Below are 27,294 nucleotides of genomic sequence, written 5' to 3' on the forward strand. Positions count from 1 at the left end.
AAAAATAGGGCATTTAATTTTGCGTATTGTTATTATTATTCCCTTTCCTGGATAAATATGATTCTAATACTCTTTTAAAAATAACATGAACAAGTCTTTGTGTTTTCTACTTCCTGCATATGTTTACTTGATCACTACTAAAGATACTAAAAAACCTAAAGTAAACATGATCATAAAGTTTCATCAATTATTTGCACTGGGCACGTAAGAAACCTATACTAAATTCAACATACAAGATGCAATTATTCCAAAATGAAAACTACTTGAAAAATAGGATGTGGAGATCTTTATCCTGACCTATCTGACTGTAGGCCAGAGGGACAGTCATGGTTGCCAAAATTCTGAGTCCAGAACATACCACAAGACAGACAATTTTTAAGAAGCAAATAATATTTAAATTTTAATATATTGTGCAAAATTTAAGGCTTTATTATACTAAGGTCTGGGGAAAATCTCAAAGGAAAACCAAAAAATGTAAGAAAAAAGAAAAAGGGAAAAAATCTTGCCAATTTGTTTGCAGAACGTTGATTCTATTTAGAACAGCAAACATGAAAAATTATATTACTTTGCTTCTCCATATTGTTTTTAACAGTAGTAAGTCATTCTCCCCACTACTAAAAGTGTAGGGAATAATTTTAAAACATCAAATTGAAAGTATATAAAATGATCTGTCAGACAAAGGCATTCATGTCTTTTTAATTCTTAGTACCTCCACCAAGGATGCAAAGCAGCTTCTTCAGAAGGGTTTTATGTGATCACATTCTTTGGTTACATTCTCCTTCCTAATTGCTTTAGGGAAACATATCGCTGGTAGGCTCTGCAGAGCTTGAACCACAGATTATAATCTTCCTCCAATTTTCTCTTCTCCTCCAGTGACATCCCTGACCCTTCCAGGTCACTGTACTTGAGAACTGAAAATCAATCTTCAGTATGGGAGGGATTTATCATACAAACTGTTGAAATGAATAAAATGAGCAATCTTGAATTGGAAAAATGTTTAATAAACGTTTTTTTGTAGAACAACCACATGTCTCTGCTTAATCAAAAAGGCCATTCTCTTATCCAGTACCCAAAAAGCGCTATTGGTTTAGTAGTCACAACCCACTTTTTATCTCTGGTTTAGCCTGGACAATCTCTCTTTCAGACAAAGAACATTTTTTGTTGTTGTTGTTCTGTCATGATTTTTAGTTAAGTAAACTAAGACTAAAATATTGGTAAGAAAAACTCCAACTTTGATGTTTTCAACCACATGCTAGTGACATGGACATAAACAAGTAACAGATTTTTGTAGACTTCAATTAATTATGGAAATAGAAATCCAAAGCAAAGTTCTAGGGGAAAGCAAAAGAAGGATTAATTCCATATGGGAGAGAAGGAGGTGTGGCCCTTGGAACATCTAAGCCCTGAATCATGAATAAATAGATTATTAACCTGTGATTTAGATTTTTTATTCTGGAAGTAATCTTATAGATGGATTAGACATACATTATATCAAAGGGAAATAATTCCATGGGAAAGGTATTAAAACAATATAGGCAAGAGGCAATAAAGGTCTGCTACACCATCAGTATTAAATAAGAAATTGTGATGGCAGCTCTCATTCCATCACCTTGGTTTGATCAGTCCTTATTTGGTCCACAGATTGAAATTTTCCTTTTATTTACATTCTCAATTCCAACAATTCTTGCAACAATAATTCTTCTTATACGTTTTCTGTCCAATATTTTCTCTATCCAAATAATTCCATTATTCCTAAGAAATTTTTCTCATATTCCCACTAGTTGGGTTCAGTACTTTCTACAAAACCTCTCTCAGCATTGGCAAAACCCCATAATAAGTTTCCCACTCTAACCCCAGAATCATCAGCTAAATCTGTCTCCTCACCCACAGGTTCCTATCCTCTCTCAGTTCATCTTCCCTTGGACCCATGCAAACTAGTATATTAGCACATTTAAAAAATTCACCTAGATACTCTGGATATTGGCTTCTTTTGAAATCTTTTAAATATTTAAATTCACTTTCACATGTTAGCACAGTTATGTCCCTGCTCATAAACTCTATAGTGACATTCACACCTGGTTCTGTAGTCACCTTTAGAGAGAAAGGAGCTCTTGTTTCAGTTGACATTTCTATAGGCTTTCCACCAAGACTTCCTACCTTATATCAAAAGGCTGAAGTCCCATACTTTAGAACTATCAAAACTTTATTACTTCCAAATTAATCAGTTGCATTAAAACCCTTAAATAAATTTACTAAAAATTATTTCTGCATCCACAGTGGTTCACCACATTATGAATATGACCATCTTATTAAAGTTGTCAATACTACATTCAAAGAAAAGCCTGGTTAGAACATTGCAGTACCATCTTCTTGGAAGGTCATTGTTTAAATTAAGCAAACACTCCTTTGCAAAATTGTTGTTTACTTACATGCCAAACTGTACTCTCTCTTTTCACTAGAATGATGCATTTCCTCTATAAGGACAAATATTTGGCTATACATGACACTCTCTATGTAGCTTATTTACTGTGCTCCTTCTACTCAACCAAAGAAAACATATTGACTACCTGCTATATACAAAGCAATTAGTATGTTGTATTGTTTACTTATTATTTTCATATCTGTGTTCTATTTTTTCAAACAACACATATTTGCTCTAGTTTAATGAAAAGGGCCTCTACATTCTAGGTAGTGTGTGATAGGGTACATAAAACAATGCCCTTTTGCTGAAACTGGTATTATTTTCTTGATTCTCTTTGCAAAAACAACATCCTTTTTTCTTTCTTATTGAACATCAAAGCACTTATCAAAGGCTCTGAAGTGTGACCAAATCTCAATTTTCCCAAAAAGAAGCTATACTTTTCCTAAGGCATCTGGGTGGGGGTGGGAAGAAAACAAACACAAAACTACCTCTAACAAAGATGCTGTATAAGTGGTACTGCTTTGTCTGTTTCACTAGCGTTATAAATCTATCTACACATCATTCCTGTTTCTACAATTTTCCTAATATATTAAATTTCCAGTTAATATAAAACAGACAACAGGTTTCTCTCTTAGAGGTACATTTTAATACATTCTTTTCAAGGAAATCTTGATTCAGAAAGTATTTCTAAATTTGATTTTTTAATTAATAAAATGACTAAATTTTGGCTTTTGTGAAATGAAATAAGTACACACATTTGCTTTTAAGTAGACCAATATAAGTATCAATTATATTTAAATGTTTTTCTTTTTCAAGCATACTTTATAAAAGCTGTTTTGCAAAATTTAACAATCATTTAGAAGTCACTGAGCGTGAATGCAATATAAACTGTGAGGGAAGAAGAATATAATCAACCATGACTGTACTTAACTTGAAGTATTATTTTTAAGCACTTCAAATAAAATTAGCAAAACTTAAAAAGCAGTATTTGTATTATAAAAATATAACATGAGTTCAGTTGGCATGGCTTACTTAAATCTTCTCTTGTAAAGCTAGTAAGAAAAAAAAGAAAGTCACAAGATTTCTGAATAATCTAAACCAGTAATATAAATGATGATTGGTAAGTTCAGACAGATGATTGGATGGACAGACAAACAGGCATAGACAGACAGATATTCTTACAAGAAACACAAGTCTGTGCATCAGAGAACAGACCATCTATTTACTGCATAGCATCTCAGCACTCATGCGGTGATAGAGAGCCTGATGTTACTCTGTCTGTTCATGCAGTGGTTTGAAACACAGGTGAATTATGAGACTCAGAACTTAAAAAAGATGGTTGGCACAGCCCATCCTACCACCAGAGTGAAAGACCATTACTCTAGAATGTAAAAGAATCATCTCTGGTGGGTGGAGGAGAAGCTCTCTACCTTCGCCACACTAGAGTGCAAATAAATGGCTCTAGGAAAGATAAGTTTATAAATCTCTCTGGAGTAATACACAATCTCTAGCTTTTAGGACATGTCTGCTATTCAATCATCCTTTAATCAAATTTTGCCAGCTTTTTGTTCAGAAAGTCCAGATTGTGCAGTAACATGAAATATTCATGCAAAATTGTCTCTCACCAATATTAATCATTAAAATTAGTTTCTTTTTAATATACTGTGTAGTTGGATATATTGGTGGTTTCATCTGGCAACAGGCATAAGTTCAATAAAGTGGTTTATTAAACCACCACTGAAAATGTTATGCTTTTATAGTTACATTCATATACAGATGAATATATACAAATAGTCAAGTTACTAGAAAATAAAGTTTACCTGTAATCCTAAATATTTTTGAGTTCTCTGTAAGCAGTAAAAACTAAACATTGTAAATGGGAAAAATGGACTTTGTATTTGAGTTGCTCCATTAAAGTTACTCTGCAAATTAGTGATAGAACAGAACCGGAACACAGGATCTTCTGAGGCCCGTGGGTGCTGTATTCATGAGGCCAATGGAACTCTTAGCTACAGTCTGTTCCAAATAAATGGTATAAAATTCAGGCTTTACTCACTTAACTGCCTACATTTATCTCCTACAGAGAAGACAGCATTACAACTGTTTCAACTGCTTAAGCCCTGTTTTAGCATATATTTGGAAGCCTGCACTGTACTTGATAACTTTATAATACTTTAAACAGCATGTAGAAAATGTTTAATTTTAATAATGCAAGATGTGAAAACTGAAGAAATCTAACAGTTAAGACATCTTTGAAAACTAAAAAACATAAGAACACATTTTATTATTTCAGGGTAAAAATGAATTTTCCCATTTGCAAGTAATTTTTTCCTCCTCTCAATTCTAGTTTTATCTGTGTGTTTCATGGCCCCCTCACCTATTTTACTTGGAGCTATCTTAACTAGATTCTAGGTTACTTGGTGACAAGTTTGTATACTTCATAGCTTCTAACAAACATCCTTCTATAGGTGGCTCTCAGTATTTGTTGAATTAGTTTTATTTTTATTTTACCACCCTTTGTTTTCTGATTGACAACTGGTGATCAAGGTGAAGCTGTCTTTTAGTGGAAAGCATTTTACAACAACAATAATAACAAAACAAAACAAAGAGAGTGGCTATAACTAATTCAATAATAAGTAGCTATATAATGTGGGATATAGTAAACATGATCAAATAATTATGGTGATATTATAAGTTTTCACCTAATAATATATCAAATTATATAACTAAGAATAAAAAACAGCTTGTGTGGGATTTTGATAGAACATAGATTACTCCTCCTTCACTAGTTTTAGGTTAAAAATATAAAGTTCACTTAATTCATTGAGATAAATGGTACTTCAAAAAGAGATTATTTGGGTAGCATGGACAATATAGGGTTAAACAGTCAACATCTTCTAAAAGGATAACATTATTTGTTTCCTATTCAAAAATACTCTTTATTTATGTTTAGGAATTTTTTTGCATTATGGGCCAGCAGTTCTCCAAGTATGATCCCCAGCGCTTTTGAGGAGTTCTTCAAGGCCCAAAATAATAATAATATAGAGATACATTTGCCTTTTTTTTCTATGTCAACATTTGTACCAATGGAGTGAAAACAGTGGTGGGTAAAAGTACAGCACTTTCACACAGATCAGGGTAAGTCACCAACTCTACTGATGGGGTTGTGTTCTTCATTCATTACCAAGCACTCCCAGTTCAAAAGAAAAAAAAAAAAAGGTCTAGAATGTCTTTGATGAAACGTTGAACATTATGAATTTCATTAAAACTTGACCCTCGAATACAATTTTTTTTTATTGTCTGTATGTTCACAAAGGAATTCAGCCATATACAAGTGTTTGAGGTAAAGACACCTAAGCAAGTTGCAAACTAAACTAGCTACTTTTTCCATAGAATACCTTCTTTTCCCCTTAAGAGATCTATTTACAACCACAAGGGTTATTGTGACTTGTGTATTTGGTAGGCATTTTTTTAAATATTGAAAAGTTGTACATAGCTCTTCAAGGAAAATAATTAACATTTTATTCATTCATTCAACAAATAGTTATTTAGTGCTTATAATACTAGGGTGTTGTGTTCTTTATTGTCTTTTTTTGGTAATAAGGCTACTATTAATTTTGTTGACATTTAAAGTAAGACTGTATAATATTTTGCATGCACAAGTGGCTAATTTATTCTGGATATTTGCTTGTCATATTGTGATTATTGATTCAGGTTAACTTTAATTGAAGTCTTACTTTGGGACAGGCACTGTTTTAAGCATTTTGCATATATGATTCCATTTAACTTCCATAGCAATTCTGAGTTTGATGGCATTATGATTCTTAAGTAGAGATAAAGTAAAAGAGATAAAGAGCTGTTAACTAATTTATTCACATCAAAGAACGTTAACTAGTGGAGGTGAGATTCCTATCTGTATTAGTCTTGCCACGATGCCATATTCTTTTTTTAAAAAAAAGATTTTATTTATCCATGAGAGACACAGAGAGAGAGGCAGAGACATAGGCAGAGGGAGAAGCTGACTCCTCAAGGGGATCCTGATGCAGGCCTCAACCCCAGGACCCCGAGATTACCACCTGAGTCAAAGGCAGATGCTCAACTAGTGAGCCACCCAGTGGTCTCCCAATGCCACATTCTTACCTAATTTATCCAATTTATAAATAAATTTATCCAGTTTATGTTCTGTTTAAATTCTAGCCTACAATTTCTTTGCTGCTTCAAAATGAACTTATTTATAAGAGATGTATCCCTTCTTTCAGGAGGGTTTGTGTCCATGGAATTTTCTAGAGCGTCTTTTTTTTTTTTTTATTGTGTTTGAGGTTACTAGAGTATCGATGAAAAGCATGGACTTTGAAATTGGACCTGGGTTTGAGTCCTTACCTCATTATTTATTAGCTCTGATATTTTCTGCATTTCACTAATCCTTTATCCTAAGATTCTCTATCTGTAAAATGAAGCCAATGACTATAAGGACTTCAGAGCATTAGGATTAAGTAAGGGTATTAATGTAAACCTGTTAACAGTTACTGGCACATCACAACACACTCAATAAACATTAGTTATACTTGTTCATATTTCTGCTTGTAGTCCTATGCCTCAAATATCTGGAACTCTTAGAGATGGTGCAATACAGAGCCATGAAAAGCAATAAATTGAAAGTAATTCAATTACTTGAAAATAGAGATTTGGGGAGACTAAAAAAAAAAGTAGTAATTTAATTCCCATATTGGAGAAAGAGAACTAAAAGGAAATCATCAGTCAACTAAGAAAATTATCTTTGTTTATTTTAAACAAAAGCAGAAAGTACTCACACACTCATTTAAATTGAATTGATCTACTGAAGCCTGAGATCTGAACTATAAAATAAGTGTTCTGAGGCTGATGCCCCTTCCCCACCACAAGTACCTGAGAACTAAAGTCCCTGGGAATAACCCACAACAGACTGGCAGTTATCATGTGGTATAATTGAGGTGACTTCTCAGCAGGATTAAGTTCCAGTTACTTAGAGTGGTCACTTGCTTGATAACAAATTCCTTACTGGGTGTCTTTTCCTTCTGTATCTTACTTCTGCACTTCATGTCAGTGTTTTCTGGGATCACCTCTCTGACAAATTATTTGATTTTGAATCTTTGTCTCAAGGTCAGAAACACAAAGAGTAGTTATATTTTTCATCACCATATTATTTCAGACCTGACTATAGTTCCTGGGTCATAAGTACTCAACAGATATTTGTGGAATTAATTAATTAGTTCTCAAAAGAAGGTGCTCCTTAAAATTATCATATTCATTTTAGTATACCCAGGTCCTGGAAGGATGCCTGGCATAAATTATGTACCCAATTAATGTTTGTGAAATAAATGAATGTGTAAACTTGCCAGTATCATTAAAAAAAAAACATTCTATTAATACAGAATACATTACTACTCACAAAGACAGCAGGGAATTGAGCAAAGCTGAAATCTAATACATTATAAAGCTTATTAACAACAAAGTTCCACTATTTAGCTACTTCATAATCATATTTATATTCACTGACCAGACTAGCATTAAATTAAGATAGAAACTTTTGCTATAGAATCTTGTGAACTCTATTGACAAGTCTATAGCCTAAAATGACCAAACTGAATAATAAAAGGAAGGAGAAAAGGCATTAATTGATTGATTAAACAGATATTTAATAAATATCTACTTGGTATTAATCATGTCCCTACATCCATGGTTTTATAATTTTTGTCTGAGACCAATAGTAAGAAATATATTTTACATCAAGACTCATACACAAATGTATAATGTACAAATACAAAGATATGTTCAAAACTAAAAAAAAAATGTTTCAGTATACAATATGATGTATGCGTACTACATTTTATTTTCCCTGATAAACTTTCTTTTTTAAAAAAAATATTTGTTTATTCATGAGAGACACACAGAGAGAGGCAGAGACATAGGCAGAGGGAGAAGCAGGCTCCCTGCAAGGAGCCCAATGTGGGACTTGATCCCAGGACCCTGGGATTATGACCTGAGTCGAAGGCAGGCGCCCAACCACTGAGCCACCCAGGTGCCCTTCTGACAAACTTTCTTTTAGTCTTCTCTATTTCCTTAAAAAAAAGATACTACACAATTCCCATTGATCTGATTTCACTATTCATTAATGGGTTCCAACTGACATTGTGAGAAACATTAGATTCTAAAGTTAAAATGATGAGCTAAAACAGACATTGTGTTTTTTGAAGGATCTTAAATAATCATAAATCAGATAATTTAAAAACCAGTGTAAAATTTACCACTGTGATTGCTGCAAAGGTGCCTGGAATGAAGCAAGGTAAGTGCCAGGAAGATATGAACCAGTGTGGGGGATGGAAAGGTAGACAGTAAGAAGTTTCCTCAAGAAGTGGTAATTAAGTTGAGATTTGAAGAAAGTTTGAAGTAAAATTTGAGGATGGGTTAGAGGAAATATCAAAGGTCTTTGTGAGAGACTGGATATGGAGAATGAAGAAGGAGAGATTAAGGCAACTGCTAGATTTGTGGTTTGCCCAACACAAATGACAACACATGGACAATGGTGATATTTGTTGAAAAAAGAAGACTAGGGCAGCCCCAATGACTCAGCGGTTTAGCACCGCCTTGGGCTTGGGGTGTGATCCTGGAGACCCAGGATCGAGTCCCATGTCGGGCTCCCTGCATTGAGCCTTCTTCTCCTTCTGCCTGTGTCTCTGCCTCTCTCTCTCTCTCTCTCTCTCTCTCTCTCTCTCTCATGAATAAATAAATAAAATCTTAAAAAAAAAGAAGACTAGAGAAGACCAGATCCAGACAAAGACAGAGAGCAAGATCACAAATATGTTATTAAACATGCTGCTTTTGAAGTATCCACAAGCTAAAGCCAAAAAGGCAGTTAAATATGGAGATCTGGATTTCAGTGGCCAAGTCTAGGACTTAAATAGCAATTTATGAATTATCTAGGTATGGAACAGCTTAGAAAAGAGCCAAAAATATTAACAGAATCCAATAATATTATATACATTTAATTGTTATTTACACTCTGTATGATTTCATAAGGGAATTTGAATGGGCTTTCAAATAAATTATGTACAGAAAACTGGTCAAAAGAGGGAGAATTAGACTTACATTATAAAATCTTTGAAAAGACTAGTTATGCTATCAGGCCTGTGTAAAGAAGATAGCTAAACTGTCCATGATCATGATGATGACTGACAATGATAAAAAATATTAGCCAATACTATAGGTTTAGCACAATATTAGGTTCTTTATATACACTATCCTAATTGTTTTTTAAAAAATCAGATGAGGTAGGTATTCTAGGTTTCCAGATGAGGAAACTAAGAATAGACACATAAAATAATTAGCTCAAGGTCACAAATCTGATAAAGCACATATCTAGTATACTTAAAATGAGTAAGTCTGTCTCATTTTATTGTCCCTATTCTTGAATATAACATCACACAGCCAAATGCTGTCAGGCATGATTTTTGATCATATGCTGTCTTTAAAAGAAATATATTTTTGAGTTGCTATACTATATCAATAATGTAAGCAATTACTCTTTCAGGATTTTTTTTTACCCATAAAAGCATATATTTCTAAATATATGCACACCAATTAAAATTTATGCTACCTTATAAATTCCTTTTATAGCTAATATAAAATTAGCATAAAAGATCTTATTTATAATTTTGCTGTTCATTTAATAATTCATTCAAAAATATTTATTGAGTATTTACTTATGTGTCAGGTACTGTTCTTGAGGGCTATATGCCGGACAGCAGTCTATGCATGATAGAAATGGGCATTCAGAATAAATCAGTTTCTTAGACCTTGTTGTGAATTATGGAATAAAAAGAGTAAGACATTTTTTCATTACAGCTCCCTTTTCCCCCAGGTATCTTTTCTATGATATGCCCTAGGTAGAACAAGGCTCAGATATTTTGGAAAGCAAATAAAGAGACAAGTACATGGGAATTTATTAACTGGAAAATCTAATATACCTATTAAGAATATAAAGATAATATAATTCAAAGTTCTGGAATATAATATAGATGGAATCATATTCAGTATGATAAGAAATCTCACCTGTAGGCCAAACAGGACAATATGCAATGCCTTAAAAAAAATATGTTGACTGTAAATTTTGATAACAAGGACTTACCCTTTTAAGGTAAGGTAAAGGTAAAAAAAAATAAAAAGATTGTCAAATGTTATTGAGACTCATGAAAGCTATCTCTTGTCTATCAGATGCATTCAAGTTTTTTTCAATGCGTAATAAATAATGATATTAACCTGCCGTAGATGTTTTGTTCAAACGAGTAAGAGAGATGAATGGATCTGCATGAATAGAAAGTGAGATACATAAAATTGGAATCCTGTATGTTTGTCTGGAGAATCTATGTGTGAAAAAAGTAAGCTCTGTGAGTATTACCAAGGGACACAATTTCTACCTTTCTCTCAGCTATTGCCCATTTCTTGTCCCCTTTACAGAAACATTGTGAAATAAGTCACTTTCCTGGATTGGCCTCAATCAGGCTTTGTCTCTGTAATAGGCTGAATAATAGCCACCCAAAATATCAGATGGAACCTGAAATGTTGCCTTATGTGGAAAAAGGGTCTTTGCAGATGTGATTAAATCAAGGATCTTGAGTTGTGGAGATTATACTGGATTATCTTTCAGGGAGAACACTAAATCCAACCACATTTCCTTATCAAAATGAAGCAAAGGGAGAACTGATACATACAGAAGAGAAGGCAATGTGAAGATAGAAGCAGAGACTGTAGTGGTGCCATTACAAGCAAATGAATGTCAGCAGCTACCAGAAGCTAGAAGAAGCAATTTAGAAATCCAGAGAGAGCATGGCTTGTTGTCACCTTTATTTCAGCCTAATGAAACCAATGTTGAACTTCTGACCCACAGAACTCTGAAAGAATACATTTCTGTTATTTTAAGCCACCCAGTTTGTGGTCATAGCAACCATAGAAAACAACTACAGCTCCATTAAAAAAAAAAAAAATCTGCAGGCAATCAGGGTGGCTCAGCAGTTTAGGGCCTGCCTTCGGCCCAGGGCGTGATCCTGGAACCCCGTGATCGAGTCCCACGTCAGGCTCCCTGCATGGAGCCTGCTTCTCCCTCTGCCTGTGTCTCTGCCTCTGTGTGTGTGTCTTATAATTAAATGAATAAAATCTTAAAAAAAAATCTGCTACAGTGAAATTCACAACTGACCTCCTAGTAGTTAAATCCAATAGTCAATGTACTCAAGCTCTCTGCAGTATCTGACACCGTTGACCGCTCTCCTCTTGAGTTGGTGTGACAGGTGTGACGGTCAGTTTCATGTGTCAGTTTAGTTAAGATAGAGTCTCAATTATGCAATCAAACACTAATCAAGGTGCTTTTGTGAAGATGTAATTAAAGTCTGAAATAAATTAACATTAAATAAGGAAGATAATTCCAATCATCTGGGTGGTCCTAATTCAATTAGTTGGAAAGCCTTAAGATCAACACAGAGGTTTCTTTAAGAAAGAAAAAAGGAGGAGGAGGAGAAAAGGAGGGAAGAGAGGAGGGACAGGAGGGGAGAAATAATTCCATCTGTGGACTACATGTTGAGCTCCTGCCTGCCCTTCATGACAGCCTGCCCTGAAGATTGCAGACGTGCCAAGCCAGCCCTACAACCACGTAAGCCAATTCCCTGAAATAAAGATCATGATATACATTTCCTACTGGTACAACTCTGACAGATGCACTTGGCTTTGGGATGATAGCACTCTCTTGCGTTGAGTCCCATGACACCAGCTGCTTCTTTCATTCTTCTTTCCACTTTCCTTCTCATATCTCTTATTGCCTCATGCTGGAAATCCCGGAGCTTAGTATTTGGACTCCTTTGCTTTGACTCACTCAGTGACTGATTTAAAATCCATCTATGTGCCGATCCATTGCATCTATTCTTCATCTACATCCTGGACTTCTTCCCTCAACTCTAATCTTAAACATGCAGTTACTTACATCACCTCAAATTTTTAACAAACATATGAACATAACATGTCTCACTCTGAATTTCTCATCTTCTCCACACAGCTTGCTTCTCCTGTCCTCTTTCTTTCTCAGTAAATTGCATCAATCTTTCCTGTTGCCCAGGCCAGAGACTTGCAACCATATTTAACTGCTCGCTTTCTTTCATATATAGTAACTTAGTATGTCACATACTAACACAGTAACAAATACAGTGGCATCTGCCTTTGAAATGTATCCCAAATAGGGTCCTTTCTCTTCTCTTGCTCCAAAATACCACAATCTTTTAAATTTATTTTTAATTAATTAACTAGCTTAATTAATTAATTAAATGATTACTCATAAATGATCTCTCTTCTTCCCTCCTTGTACTTTCTCTTCCCACTCACCTTACCTCTCACTCCCCATCCATAGACTAGCTAGCAATCTAAACTATTCTAAAATATGAATCTGATCACATCACTCTTCTGTTCCAAACCCTCTGGTAGCTTCCTGATTCAGAGTAAAAGCCAAAGTTCTTTCAATGGCTTATCAGACTTAATGAGTCACTTCTATTTCTGACCTCAACTCCTATAACTATTTTTCTCTCTGCCTGAGATTCAGCAATACTTTTCTCTTTGCCCTGAACAAGCAAGGAAAGCTTCTGCTTGAAGGATTCTCAATTTGTTGACTCTTGTGCTTTATTTACCCTCACCCTATGTCCACATAGCTTGCTCCATTACTTTCATCTCCATAATCTTCCCAAAAACCATTTCATCAGCAATACCACCCATCTTCATTCTAGTCAAAATTAAAATTCTTTCCCTTCCTCTACATTCTATCCCTTGCTCCTGATTTATTTTCCTCTAAGCACTGATTAGCATCTGCTGTACAATATATTTTACATGATTATTTAGTTTCTATCTCCTGCTACTTGAATATAAGCTCCTGAAGTCAAGATTCTTTGTTTTGTTCTCTGCCTTATCCTTTGGGATCTAATACAATGCCTGGAACATAGAAGGTATTCAATAAATACTGCATGAGTAAATGAATGAATGAATGTGGATCTTCTTATGACAGGAGAGATCAATAAACTAATGTGAGCAAATAAAATAATATTTAACAACTGCATGTTAGCTATACTGGAATTATATTTAATTAAATTGAGAAAGCATAGTCAAGAAGAAAGAAGAAGAAGAAGAAGAGGAAGAAGAAGAAGAAGAAGAAGAAGAAGAAGAAGAAGAAGAAGCAGATGGAGAAGAATATGAAGAAGAAGAATATTTAACAGCACAGCCATAAAATCTTTACCAGACTCAGCCCTTTCTATGTTATTTTTTTCATGTTACTTATTCTATTGATTGACTTACAAATTATCTCAGTGACAATTTTTATGTACTGTTTTCTATAGTATCTCTATCAGTATGAAATCATTACCTATTAGATCTCTTTTTAATGTACGTTGATGTTAGAGACACAAAGATAGTAAAAGATAAAAGAGGAGAGGACATAGAGCTTAGAATAATGATACAATAATTGGTTTTAGTTAGAGATTCAAGACAAAAGAAATGGGCTACTCTAGTTGTTTCAGAATTCACTTATTACCTATTAGATCTCTAGTTGTTTATTATTTATTAAACTTATCTTATTCTACTTACTTATTTGTGTAGAATGTGCCCGAATTAGACTTGGCAGTATATAGCTGTAGGAGAGAAGGAAATAGAAGCACTATCCATAGCCAGATGAATTTTCCCATGTTTCATTTGGTAGGAAATGCCAGTACAGCAATGACTTAGTTACTTTAGTGTTAACTGAATAAGTATTTTACCTCACAATTTTTTTTACCTTGGAGACACAATAAAGTACCTGTATTAAAAGAACATGTCCTGTGCCTGGGGAGGATGGGTGGTTAAAAACACTCTAAACGTTTTCACTGATTATACTCAGGGGGGCAGAAGCACTGATTCTTCTCACAGGGATGAATAGTTTGACACCTTGTTGCTTAAAAATTGCTTATGTCTAAAGTACACTCCACAGCTAAAGGGCCATGCAGATGCCACATTATTGAATAGCATATGGACATCTCCAGGGCTGTTAAAAATTATCACACCGACCGTCTGTTTTTACTGGGGCTTACTGTATTTAGACAGTTCTAAGGGAGAAGATTACGCCTCACAATGTAGCTCAGGGGACCTATATTGAGAAGGAAGGGAAACAGGGAAGGCACTTGTGAACTTGCAAAGAAACTATGTTACAGTAATGGCCTTTTTCTTAATAATGTGTCAGTTTTGAATCTCAGGGAAGACAAAAAAAATGTTTAAAGATAAAAACTATATTTTAAAAATTTGTAACCTAGATTCTATACCCTAAAAACTATAGAACACTTCTGAAAGAAATTGAGGAAGACACCAAGAGATGGAAAAATATTCCATGCTCATGGATTGGCAGAATTAATATTGTGAAGATGTCAATGTTACCCAGGGCAATTTACACGTTTAATGCAATCCCTATCAAAATACCATGGACTTTCTTCAGAGAGTTAGAACAAATTATTTTAAGATTTGTGTGGAATCAGAAAAGACCCCGAATAGCCAGGGGAATTTTAAAAAGGAAAACCATAGCTGGGGGCATCACAATGCCAGATTTCAGGTTGTACTACAAAGCTGTGGTCATCAAGACAGTGTGGTACTGGCACAAAAACAGACACATAGATCAATGGAACAGAATAGAGAACCCAGAAGTGGACCCTGAACTTTATGGTCAACTAATATTCGATAAAGGAGGAAAGACTCTCCACTGGAAGAAAGACAGTCTCTTCAATAAATGGTGCTGGGAAAATTGGACATCCACATGCAGAAGAATGAAACTAGACCACTCTCTTACACCATACACAAAGACAAACTCAAAATGGATGAAAGGTCTAAATGTGAGACAAGATTCCATCAAAATCCTAGAGGAGAACACAGGCAACACCCTTTTGAACTCAGCCACAGTAACTTCTTGCAAGATACATCTATGAAGGCAAGGGAAACAAAAGCAAAAATGAACTATTGGGACTTCATCAAGATAAGAAGCTTTTGCACAGCAAAGGATACAGTCAACAAAATTAAAAGACAACCTACAGAATGGGAGAAGATATTTGCAAATGACGTATCAGATAAAGGGCTAGTTTCCAAGATCTATAAAGAACTTATTAAACTCAACACCAAAGAAACAAACAATCTAATCATGAAATGGGCAAATGACATGAAGAGAAATCTCACAGAGGAAGACATAGACATGGCCAACATGCACATGAGAAAATGCTCTGCATCACTTGCCATCAGGGAAATACAAATCCAAACCACAATGAGATACCACCTCACACCAGTGAGAATGGGGAAAATTAACAAGGCAGGAAACAACAAATGTTGGAGAGGATGCGGAGAAAAGGGAACCCTCTTACACTGTTGGTGGGAATGTGAACTGGTGCAGCCACTCTGGAAAACTGTGTGGAGGTTCCTCAAAGAGTTAAGAATAGACCTGCCCTACGACCCAGCAATTGCACTGCTGGGGATTTACCCCAAAGATTCAGATGCAATGAAACGTCAGGACACCTGCACCCCGATGTTTATAGCAGCAATGGCCACAATAGCCAAACTGTGGAAGGAGCCTCGGTGTCCATCGAAAGATGAATGGATAAAGAAGATGTGGTCTATGTATACAATGGAATATTCCTCAGCCATTAGAAATGACAAATACCCACCATTTGCTTCAACGTGGATGGAACTGGAGGGTATTATGCTGAGTGAAGTAAGTCAATCGGAGAAGGACAAACATATGTTCTCATTCATTTGGGGAATATGAATAATAGTGAAAGGGAATATAAGGGAAGGGAGAAGAAATGTGTGGGAAATATCAGAAAGGGAGACAGAACATAAAGACTCCTAACTCTGGGAAATGAACTAGGGGTGGTAGAAGGGGAGGTGGGTGGGGGGTGGGAGTAAATGTGTGACGGGCACTGGGGGTTATTCTGTATGTTGGTAAATTGGACACCAATAAAAAATAAATTAAAAAATGCAAAAAAAAATAAAAATTTGTAACCTAAGTCTTTAGAGCCTCCACTAAGTTAAATGTAGTGGCAAGGATGGAGTGACTGATGTTTTCTGTTTGGATGTCTAAAGTTTGGATGTCTAACTGCTGGCACAAATTTATCTGATTCAAAAACTATCTCTAACTTTATTGTAACCTTTATTGTAACCCAAGTTTTACTTGGGAAGGAAAAGGCTCTGAAAGAACTCTGTTCTTTTTGGCAACAATAGTAATGGTTTACTTTCTGTGATCCATTACTTCCTAGGTCTGTTCCTAGCCCATATCTTTTTCCGTTAACATTCCTGCAATTTTTCCCCAGCTTTTGAATTATTCACAGTGTCAAGCACCATTTTAAACATACAATAGATCCTCAGTCAGCACCTGGTACCTGAAAACAAAACCACGGATATGGTGCAAGATGCAGAGGTAAGTACTGCAGGGATGACCATGCCCTTGCTCCTTATGCTCATGACGTAAGGGTATGGGGAGAAGGACTGTAGCTATTTCTCTAGGGATATACACAATGTGAAAAAATTGGAGAAACTGTATTATTATTTTCCTCTAAGTATGTAAAATTACAAGTTGTTTCTTTACTAAAGCAAAGAAATTTATGAGCATCACCTTGTGGAAGGCCCTATCATGTCAGATGGTGCTCCATTTCAACCATTCTGTGAATAATAATTAAAATTTACAAAGCTCACCTTGATAAAAGAGAGAATGGGCAAAATATATGCATTTGTCTCACTAATAAAAGATAATCTTTGGGAGAAATGAGAGGACCAAATAATAGACAAACATTTTACATCATTTTCAGTCTGAACATCTCTAAGTGAATCTGAAAATTTAAATGACTTTTATTAGTGTTGAAGAGTCCACCAGAAGTTTGTCTTAGTTACCAAGAGATTACATGCTTGCTGTTTATGTCACCTTTCGAATCTAGTTTTGAAAATTATAACAGAATTAATCTTCCATTTAGTGTTTATGGTAGGCCAGATACTGTGAGGACCACTTTAAAAAATCTAAGAGGAAGTCCTAGAGTTGTCTTCATTTTACAGATTAAAGAGTGTGAAGTTACATAATTTGCCCACACTAATGCACTTATTACATCACAGAGCCAAAATTGTAACCATGGCCCCTTCACTCTAAAGCCTATGCTTTTAACCACTGGTCTATGCCTTTTGACACCACCATTCCCCCATAAAATGTGGATGAGAAAGATGAAACAATCTAATCACTTGGAGCTTTTAGCTGCATATATATATAAAGTAATTAACAATTGACTTGTATACTTTTGATTTCTTTTATGGTAAAATGTAAATGAAGAGTCTTAGTTTGTGTTCAGAATACCCAGAATTGCAAAAGCATAATCAGAATACCATTTGAAAATGCTATCATGAACAGAATGACTGTAAGGTAGCAGAACATTGGCTTTTACTGACAATTCATCTTGGTTGAGTTTCTCTAAAACAATCACATAACCCACTTTCATCAATACTATAGCACTGTACATATGTGGGTGTGTGCTTATTTTGAAGACACCATAAAAAATCACACCTATTATGATACCAAAAATACTAATGTGACAGAATTCCTGATGTCTTCTGAGGCTTTGAGCTGCTATTTGTTCAGTTAAATATCATTAATATCTCTAGGGCACTGCAGTGAATTAGACAAGCTTGAAATTATGGTGGGGGAGAACAGAAATGATTAGTAAAGCATTGCCAACTTTTACCTTGTGTCTCCTAAGTATGGATTCTTGGTATTAGAACACATAGCTAGATATGGGAACGAGTAAAGAATAGTTGCATCAGAACCTTAGTTTCTTTGGACCACACATATTTCTCATCATCACGTCCTACCCACACCCTCCTGGTCATTGAAGCCAGTAGAATGACATTGAGAGGCCAAGCTTCTGCTAATGGAGAGGTGACAGACTGTTGTAGTTAGGTGCATTGACTATAAAAGGACTATCTTATTCATACGCAACCCTTTTTGCTTGCTGTGCCTTTGGGTGGGTTATTTAAGCCCCTAGTGCTTCTGTGTACACATGTAACAACTCCATACTTTGTCATAAAGATGGAGTCAATGTCTACAAAACACTCGAAACTACCTAGTATAGAGTTGCCTTATATGTGTGTTGTTATTACTATGTTATTATTATTATTTCTCAGATGTGAAAAAAGATAATACTTAAGGCAATTTTTAAAACCATTTTATCCCTTTATTACGTCATGAAACCAGTTTCACTGTCCTTGATTTACATAAAAATGAGATATAATCATGTAAAATAAATAACATCACGATTCAATCCAGATAGGATAGGTAAATATTATTTTATAGGGCAAATACATATATGTGTTATCAGTTGTATCTGAAGTATATTTCCTAATGACACCCATGGCCAGAAATATTAAACATACACACACACACTTAGTATTATCATACAGGGAGTATGGTAGTCATATATCAGTGTAAAAGGGAATTTTCTATGTTTCTATGTTATCACTACACTATGATCTGGGGGAACAATAACAAAATTTGATTTGACTCTTGCCCCAGTGGACTTTACAGCTTAAGGGAAAATACTCTTTGTCAAATAAGCATACACAAATCACCAGTTATGAAATCTATTATACCAACTTCTTATAAATATACAAAGCTGGGAGAATCAGCAAAAATAAACTAATGGTAAATTATAAAGGAAAAGAAAATGATCTCACAAAATGTTGGGAGTAAATAACAATACTTAAAAATGCATACAAAGCTGAGTACTCACTACACTGCTCCATAATTCACTGATGGAGTAGGGGGAAAGTGCAAATGTGGTTTAGTATATTTGTTCCTACTTAGATTCTTATTCTAAGTTATCATTTATACCATTTAATGTTGATCAAATTGCCTCTACCCTGCTGTGTCATAGTCAGTATCTTGTAAATCTTCACTGAGATCAAACTGTATCTCTTAAAATTAATATATAAATCTAATAAAAATTCAATTAAAATCACAGTAGTGTTTTAGCAGGAATTGGAGAGAATGATCTTAAATTGTACATAGAAAAATATATGTCCAAATATGACTAAGAGAACTGTGAAAAATAGAAAATTGTTGTCTTGCTTTATCAAAACATATTATATAAACATTGTATTTAATTTTTTTTACATGCATCATATTTAAAACAGCATAGTGTTGGTAAAAGAAGAACAAAGAGATCAAACACAGAAGTAGGACAGTTTGGGGGCACCTGGGCAGGGTAGTCCATTAATGACCCTCACTTGGTTTTGGCTCAGGTCCTCATCTCAAGGTTGTGAGATAGAGCCCTGCACCAAGCTCTGTCCTCCGTGGGGAATCGACTTGGATTCTCCCTCTCCCTCCCCTTCTGTTCCTCCCACTTACACTTTCTCTCTTTCTCTAAAATAGATAAATATATCTTTAAAAAAGGAAGTAGGGCAGTTTTCTCAGGATCAATAAGAAGTCAATATTTGACAAAGATACTAGCTGTTAAATTCAATGGGTGATTATATTTATTCATTTGATAAATTGATTAAACATCTGAAGGAAAATTAAAATGAAACCCTTATTTTATGTAAAATAAAATTATAGATGAAGTAAAGTCTTAAATATAAAAGAAAATATCAAAAAAATAAAAGAAAATATCTCTAAGGAAAATTTAGAAAATGTATAATCTGTGGTTTGGGAAATCTTGTCAAATAACACGGAGAACTCAGTTATAAAACAAAATATAGACATTATTTATCTGTATAAGCAGTTTTGAAGCCTTAGTTTTTAAAAAAGTCATTAGAAACACAACAGGTCTGGGGTAACTGGGGTAGCTGGGTAACCAACTCAGTTGGTTAAGCTTCTTACTCTTGATTTTGGCTTAGGTAATTATTTTAGGGTTTTGAGACTGAGCCCAGTGTGGGATTCTGCTCAGCGGAGAGTCTGCTTCCCCTCTCCCTCTCTCTCTGCCTCTCCCCCTACTCTCTCTCTCTCTCTGTTTTTCTCTCAAATAAGAAAATAAATCTTTAAAATAAAAAAGAGATACAACAGGTCTGGAAAAATTATTTGCAATCAGATGACACATAAGGAATAACTTTCTATACACAATTCTTTCAAACTGAAAAAGATAAGCTAATAGACAAAGCATAATAATGGGCAATCCCCCCCTCCCATAAAAAAACAAATAAAATGTTTAAAAAATATATGAAAAGTTTCTCCAATTTCAGGAGCAGGAAAAAAATAGATTAAAAATACCTCTTTACATCCATTAAATAGGCACATTTATTAAAACCTATATTTTTGCTGGAGGGTTTATAGAAATAAAAGGTACTATTATTATACATTTTTAGTGCAAATATAAAGTGTTAGAGCCTTTTAGGCATGTGATCTATTAAGATCTACTAAAATTAAAAGCATACTCACATCTGACTGAGAAACTGCATTTTGGGGAATCTATTCCAACTTATTTCAGTATTTAAGATAAATGATATTTACTGTAGCAATTTTTGAAGCAACCAAGAATTGTAGATAAGTCATTACCCACCCATAGGGGAATGAATGAATTGATTGTGAAAAATTACTTCCATGAGTTTATTATATAGTCATTTCAAAGAATAAATTAGACCCATGCTTGATGACTTAGAGTCTCAAAGAGATTTTTATGAGCTAATCGGAGTGAGAAAAAATATTTTTTAAAATATTTATAGTAATATCCTCTTTCTAGTAAAATAAAACAAATATTTGTGTGTATAGGTGTGTATTTGCATATACAGGAGAATATGTGTATATATGTAGTATATGTATATGAATATATAAGTATAGAAAAAATATGAAATTAATAACAATAGGCTTTTAATATATTAAGTAGAAGGCAAAAATGAAATGCAGGATGTTGATAAGATGGAAGAAAGAACAAAAAAATCTCCATGATAAAAACAAGTATTATTTGATCTCATTTATATAAATTTGATCTCATTTATATAAATGATCTCATATATATAAATATATATATATATTTTTTTGTGTGTGAGAGAGAGAAAAAAGAATATAAAACTGCATGTACAGAGGTTACTGTTACTAAAATGATAAAGAAATATGAGGGTAAAACCAATACAAAGAAAAAGAAAAATGAAAGGTGAATCAGTTGATGTTGACACCTATCAGTAAAGATTAAATATTAACATATGTACAAGCGAATACTAATATCTTTTATGTTCCCTAGATATCATAGTAACTACATTTCTAATTACACCATAGGAATCTTTGTTACTGGACTGGAATTGTAGCATCATTCTTTCTTGAGGCTCCTTCTTCCCTCAACCCTCCTCCACAGAGAGAAGCAATTCTTCCTACCACACACACACTCATAAACACACCCTCACAAGCAGTCACGTGCCATAGTAATGTTCCTGTGAAACCAAACTGTAGTATCCATTCATAAATAACACTGAAGACCTGTAACATGAAATTTATTAACATACTACAAGATGTTGCCATTTTTATAAACTATTGGGCGGTTTTGTCAGAATTTAAACCTTTAAGTGAGTCAATGCCTTTCATAATATGTTCTTTATGAAGACAAAAGGGAACACATTTCTCTCGGTGCCAAAAATAATTGTATCCCTAAGCACTTTAATATACATTGGAAACCACATAACTGATCTAGACTTGTTATCTTGGCTGCTAGGAGAGTGGTGTCAAACCTTACTCTAGCTTCACATACTTTTATTACCTTATGAACCCTTTGCTCTAATTGCCTCACTTATCTTTAGTTGATTAACATAGGGATACTTTTTAAGCCACCTTAAATATTTCAGGATCAATGTAGGTTGTACATCCATATTACAAATAACAGTAAGAGCTCTGAAACAAGAAGCAGAAATCCCAAAGCTGTTTTGTGCGACATACAGAAGAAAACGGGTCTTAGCCACACAGACTATAAAGGTGACTGCTGGGCATCCCAGGTGGCTCAGCGGTTTAGCGCCGCCTTCAGCCCAGGGCCTGATCCTGGCGAACTGGGATCGAGTCCCGCGTCAGGCTTCCTGCATGGAGCCTGCTTCTCCCTCTGCCTGTGTCTCTTCCTTTCTCTCTCTCTCTCTCTCTCTGTCTCTCTCTCTCTGTGTGTCTCATGAATAAATAAAACCTTAAAAAAAAGGTGACTGCTGTTTCTTAAATCAGGAAAAATTGCAAATTGATATCATAACCCATTCTATATTAGGTGTATATTTTTATGTGAAAGAAAATAAATATATGTGTATGTTCTTGTTAGAGAAACAATCCCAATTCTTGTGTCTTTAAATTCTCAAAATAAGGACACTCTATAGGTAGCAATACATGTTGACACCTGAACTGGGGGAACCTGAATTGAATATTACAGAGTAGGCAAAATTAGGTAACCAGTATCTCTTAAATTGGAACCCTCTTGCATTGTTGGTGGGGATGCAAACTAGTGCAGCCACTATGCAAAACAGTATGGAGGGTCCTCAAAAAAGTGAAAAATATAAATACCCTTTGATCCAATAATCATACTACTGGATATTTACCCTCAAAATACAAAAACACTAATTCAAAGAGATGCAGGTATCCCTGTGTTTAAAGCAGCATTATTTAAAATACCCAAATTATGGAAGCAGTACAAGTGTTCATTGATAGATGAATGGATAGAGAGGATGTGGGGTGTGTGTGTGTGTGTGTATTTATATATAAATTTATACATAATTTTATGTAAATACATATAAATTTATACACATATATAAATTCATATATACATAAATTTATACATATATAAATTTTATTCAGACATAAAAAAATGAGATCTTACCATTTGCAAAGACATGGATGGAGCTAGAGAGTTTATTGCTAAGCAAATTCACTCAGAGAAAGACAAATGCCATATAATTTCACTCATATGTGGTGTTTAAGAAGTAAATGAACAAAGGCGAAAAAAGAGAGAGACAAACCAAGAAATAGAGTTTAAATTTTTTTTTCTTTCTTAATTTATAGTTTATTTTTTTAAAAAAACTTTTTAGTAAACTCTACCCTCAATGTGGGGCTTGAACTCACAGCCCCAAGATTAAGAGTTGCATGCACTAGCAATGGAGCTGGACAAGCACCCTGACAGACTCCTAACTATGGAGAACAAACAGATGGTTACCAGAGGTGAGGGGGCTGGGTGGGATGGGTGAAATAGGTGATGAGGATTAAAGACTATACTTGGTGTGATGAGCACTGGATGATGTATGGAATTGCTGAATCACTATATTGTACATCTGAAACTAATAGCACTGTATGTTAACTACACTGGAATTAAAACACACACACACATACATACACACAAATATTATGTATGTTTTAAAAAATAAAATAAGATGTGGCACAACAGTACCACAAAGGATGGGAAGGAATAATTGAAAATATACTGTTGTAAGGTCCTTATACAACACATGAGATTATATAAAAATACTTTAGAGGTCGATTTTGATTAACTAGAGATATTTATGGCGAACTCTAGGGTAACTGTTAAAAATTGCTTAAGGAGACATAAAGGATATTTCAATAGGCGAGATAAAATGGGGGAAAAAAAAGAGTTCTCTCTATGGAAATCTAACAATGTCTGGGTTTGCCACATATCCCAATGCATTCAGTAAGCTACTTTATAAAGCAATAGATGTAGTGAGTTTCTCAGAGTTACACTGAATCCAGTCTCTTAAGAAAAAAAGTAGGAAGGAATCACCTCTATTTTCTTTGCTTCAACTAACATTTTTCTTTCATAAGTTTATCTGATTGTGTCAACATGATAATAGAAAACAAAAAGGTTCATTATGCTCTCATTCAAACAAAATGGCTGACAGTTAATCATCCAACTATGGAGCTCCTTTCTTCTGCACAAAATTCACCACAGTTTTGTATAAAACTCTGCAGGATCAGAAGTGACCATTTATAATGATATATACATACAATGAACTTATCATTTTAAAAATAGATTTCTTCAACTTTTTAAAAGGGTGTTGCTACTTTATAGGGTTTTTTTTTTGAAAAAAAGAATGTACATTGTTTGACAGTGAGATAAATACTATATTTATCTTGAAAGAAAATTATAGGAAAGAATTTAGATCACTGAGAAAGATTCAGTCAAGGAACAGAAAATCTATTTCAAAAGAGCAAAACTTCTCACGTTAACAAGGCTTCTGTTCACATCACGTGGAGAAAAACATAGAAATTAAGCACAGGAAATGTGCTTAAACAGGGGAAATTCAAGAAAAATAAATTTGGGAAACTCATGTGAAGAGACCGCTTCAAACCTTGACAAAAATAAATCAGAATAAGTTGTATTATAAACACAAACTCTTACTTTGACACAAAACATCAGTGTATGGTTAACAGTTCAATGAAAACAGAATATATGAAAGAATAGTCTCATTTTTAATGTTGATAATAAAAAAAGGATGTAGGTAAGAAAGCTTAGAGTTACAGGCTAGCCAATTCTCTTTGGACAGATGGAGCCTCCGAGGCAGTTCGACTCCATTTCTTCTACAAGAAGGTGGCCATGTGAGGGCTTAACACTTAAGCCTATACACGAGGGGCAGGATACCACCTGTCCATCACTGAGAGCACCAGGAATGCCCCAGGCAGTGCATGCATTTAGCACAAGCTCTGAAGTCTTGGACTCCAAACAGCAGACACCTAGCTGATAATTGGAGGGAATAGAAGTGCTCTGTTTTGGAGGTTGCTTAAGTACAGAGTAGATCCTTAAGTATAATAATAATTTTGATTGCACTGCTATTATTTTGAAACTTTCTGATGCTTATATAAACGCAACTGCTGTATCAACTCAATATCATTCTGGAAACAATGTAAAGACCACACCATTGCATACATTCATTCCGCCTGTATCCTTGTCTCTAATGCGAAAGGCATTCAATGAAGAAAAGTCTAACATCATTTGAAGATATTGCCAGTAGAGTATGATGGGAAAAGATAACAAATCTATGTTTCTTGATAGAAAATGCCTATCTTAAGATAAATCTTGGGATATTTAATTATGTGGAGACAATTTATCAGAGTTAGATATCTTTAGTTAGCAGCTGCTTATGTTCAATTATTAGAAGGGTCAAACTAGGGAAGAAGAGAATAGTGCCCTCTAATTTATCCATCCATTCACTCAGAACACACTGGAAGCTTTTACACCTGTAATTCTGATAGATTGCTATTGATGAAATTTACGTAATAGAGAAATTTCAACTAGATTTTGCTTCCAGAATTAGTAATACAGTATCAGACCAATCGTCAAGTGACTACAATTAATATAATCACTTGATTAAGTGAATTTTGCCTTTTAGTTCAACAACAGAGTATCAACATAGCCACCTAACATATTGATATCACACATTTATATATTAGTAAAATATTTAAAAATGTATTCTGAAGCAAAATGAAAAGAAGCAAATGTTTTTTAGTTACATTAAACTCTTAACCTCATCTTAATTAAGCGAATTTCTCTGAATGCATTCTTGCCATGAGAAATGCTCCTAATCTGTACTTTCTCTTCTGAAGCTGTGACACTATTAGAAGTTACAGAGTAGTTTTTGAAATACTACTACTGAGATTCTAGTTGCCTTGCCTTAGGACCGCACTGTGGAGATTTGCTCCTTTGTAACTTCCTGACTACTTCAAGTGAAGGATCTAGGTTCTCCCATCACCATCACCTTGGCTCCTTGTGGTTAATTTCTGGATAAATAGGTAATTTAGGTAAAGCCTGATACTTCTTTCTTCCTACACTTCCATTCCAGACACTTTTCCCTCATAAACAGAACAGTAACATTGTAGAAAAAGTAACAAGTATTTTCTAAAATTTTCATAAAATGAATTCAACTCCATGATGTTTGTTTTTTTTTTTTTCTGAATAAGATCTGAACATTGATTACATGGGTGGGTAAGCTACAATATCAATTAACTACTTTTTATTCTTCTCTCACTTAGGCCATTAGGAATAAAGAGGAAAAAATTACCAAGTACCTTGTGCTGGGTATTTTATTTTATTTATTTTTTTCTTATTGTAGCTTCACAATATCCCATCATTATTTTGCTCACTTTAAGAATAGAAACTTCTGTTTGGATTAAGTCTTAGGAAGACACTGACTTTTTTATGATATCAAGTTCTACTCCATAAGGAATTTATTTCTTTAATTATTACTTTCAGAGGAATGATGAACTTTATGCAAAAAACTATAATTTAGAAAATAGTTTATTTCAGAAGGCAAAGCATATCTTGTGGGAGGGGCTAATCTAATGACTGTATACAACATTGGCTGGATTAAGACTGATTCCACAACCTATGTGCAAAGTCTTTTGCATATCAAAAAAAAAAACAAAAAACAAAACAAAACATAATAAAAAGAACTGTGAGGACAGTTCTTCCTGCTGGAAGGGATCAGAAGAGGTTCCAAAGAGAAGACAGTCAGTCTTTGGTCTAGGTCTTGAGTGACAGAGAGCTTTATGTAAGGTAAGTGTGGGAGGTGATGGTGGAGGGGAGTGAGTGAGGCTGGGGGAAGCAGTGCTGAGGAAGCTCTTAGGTGACATTAATGGTAACAAGCACAGACAAGGAAGTAAGGAAGGATAGTAGGAATTCAGGGAGGAACATGTAGTTCTTAAAACTAGAATGCAGATTTAAGCTATAAAATGGAGGAAGATGAAGTTGCAAACAGTACTAAGTTTGGACATGGAACCAAATTAAATTGTCTGGTTATACCAGGAGCCAATCCTTAGTATTGGTTTTATTGGCGCAATCTAAATTTTCTAATTAATCCATCCTCCTAAC

At 34.5% G+C, this 27,294-nt stretch overlaps 1 protein-coding gene and 1 pseudogene across 1 annotated transcript in view; one reads left to right on the top strand and one right to left on the bottom strand.

Moving 5' to 3' along the window:
- GRID2 (glutamate ionotropic receptor delta type subunit 2) overlaps positions 1–27,294 on the bottom strand; it is a 1,428,782-nt gene that overhangs the window by 420,784 nt on the left and 980,704 nt on the right. The window lies entirely within an intron of this gene.
- Positions 16,890–27,294, top strand: part of LOC129501920 (carbonyl reductase [NADPH] 1-like) — a 31,346-nt pseudogene continuing 20,941 nt past the window's right edge.

Source organism: Nyctereutes procyonoides, unplaced genomic scaffold (genome assembly GCF_905146905.1).
Source record: "Nyctereutes procyonoides isolate TBG_1078 unplaced genomic scaffold, NYPRO_anot_genome, whole genome shotgun sequence".
NCBI classification, from domain to species: Eukaryota; Metazoa; Chordata; class Mammalia; order Carnivora; family Canidae; genus Nyctereutes; species Nyctereutes procyonoides.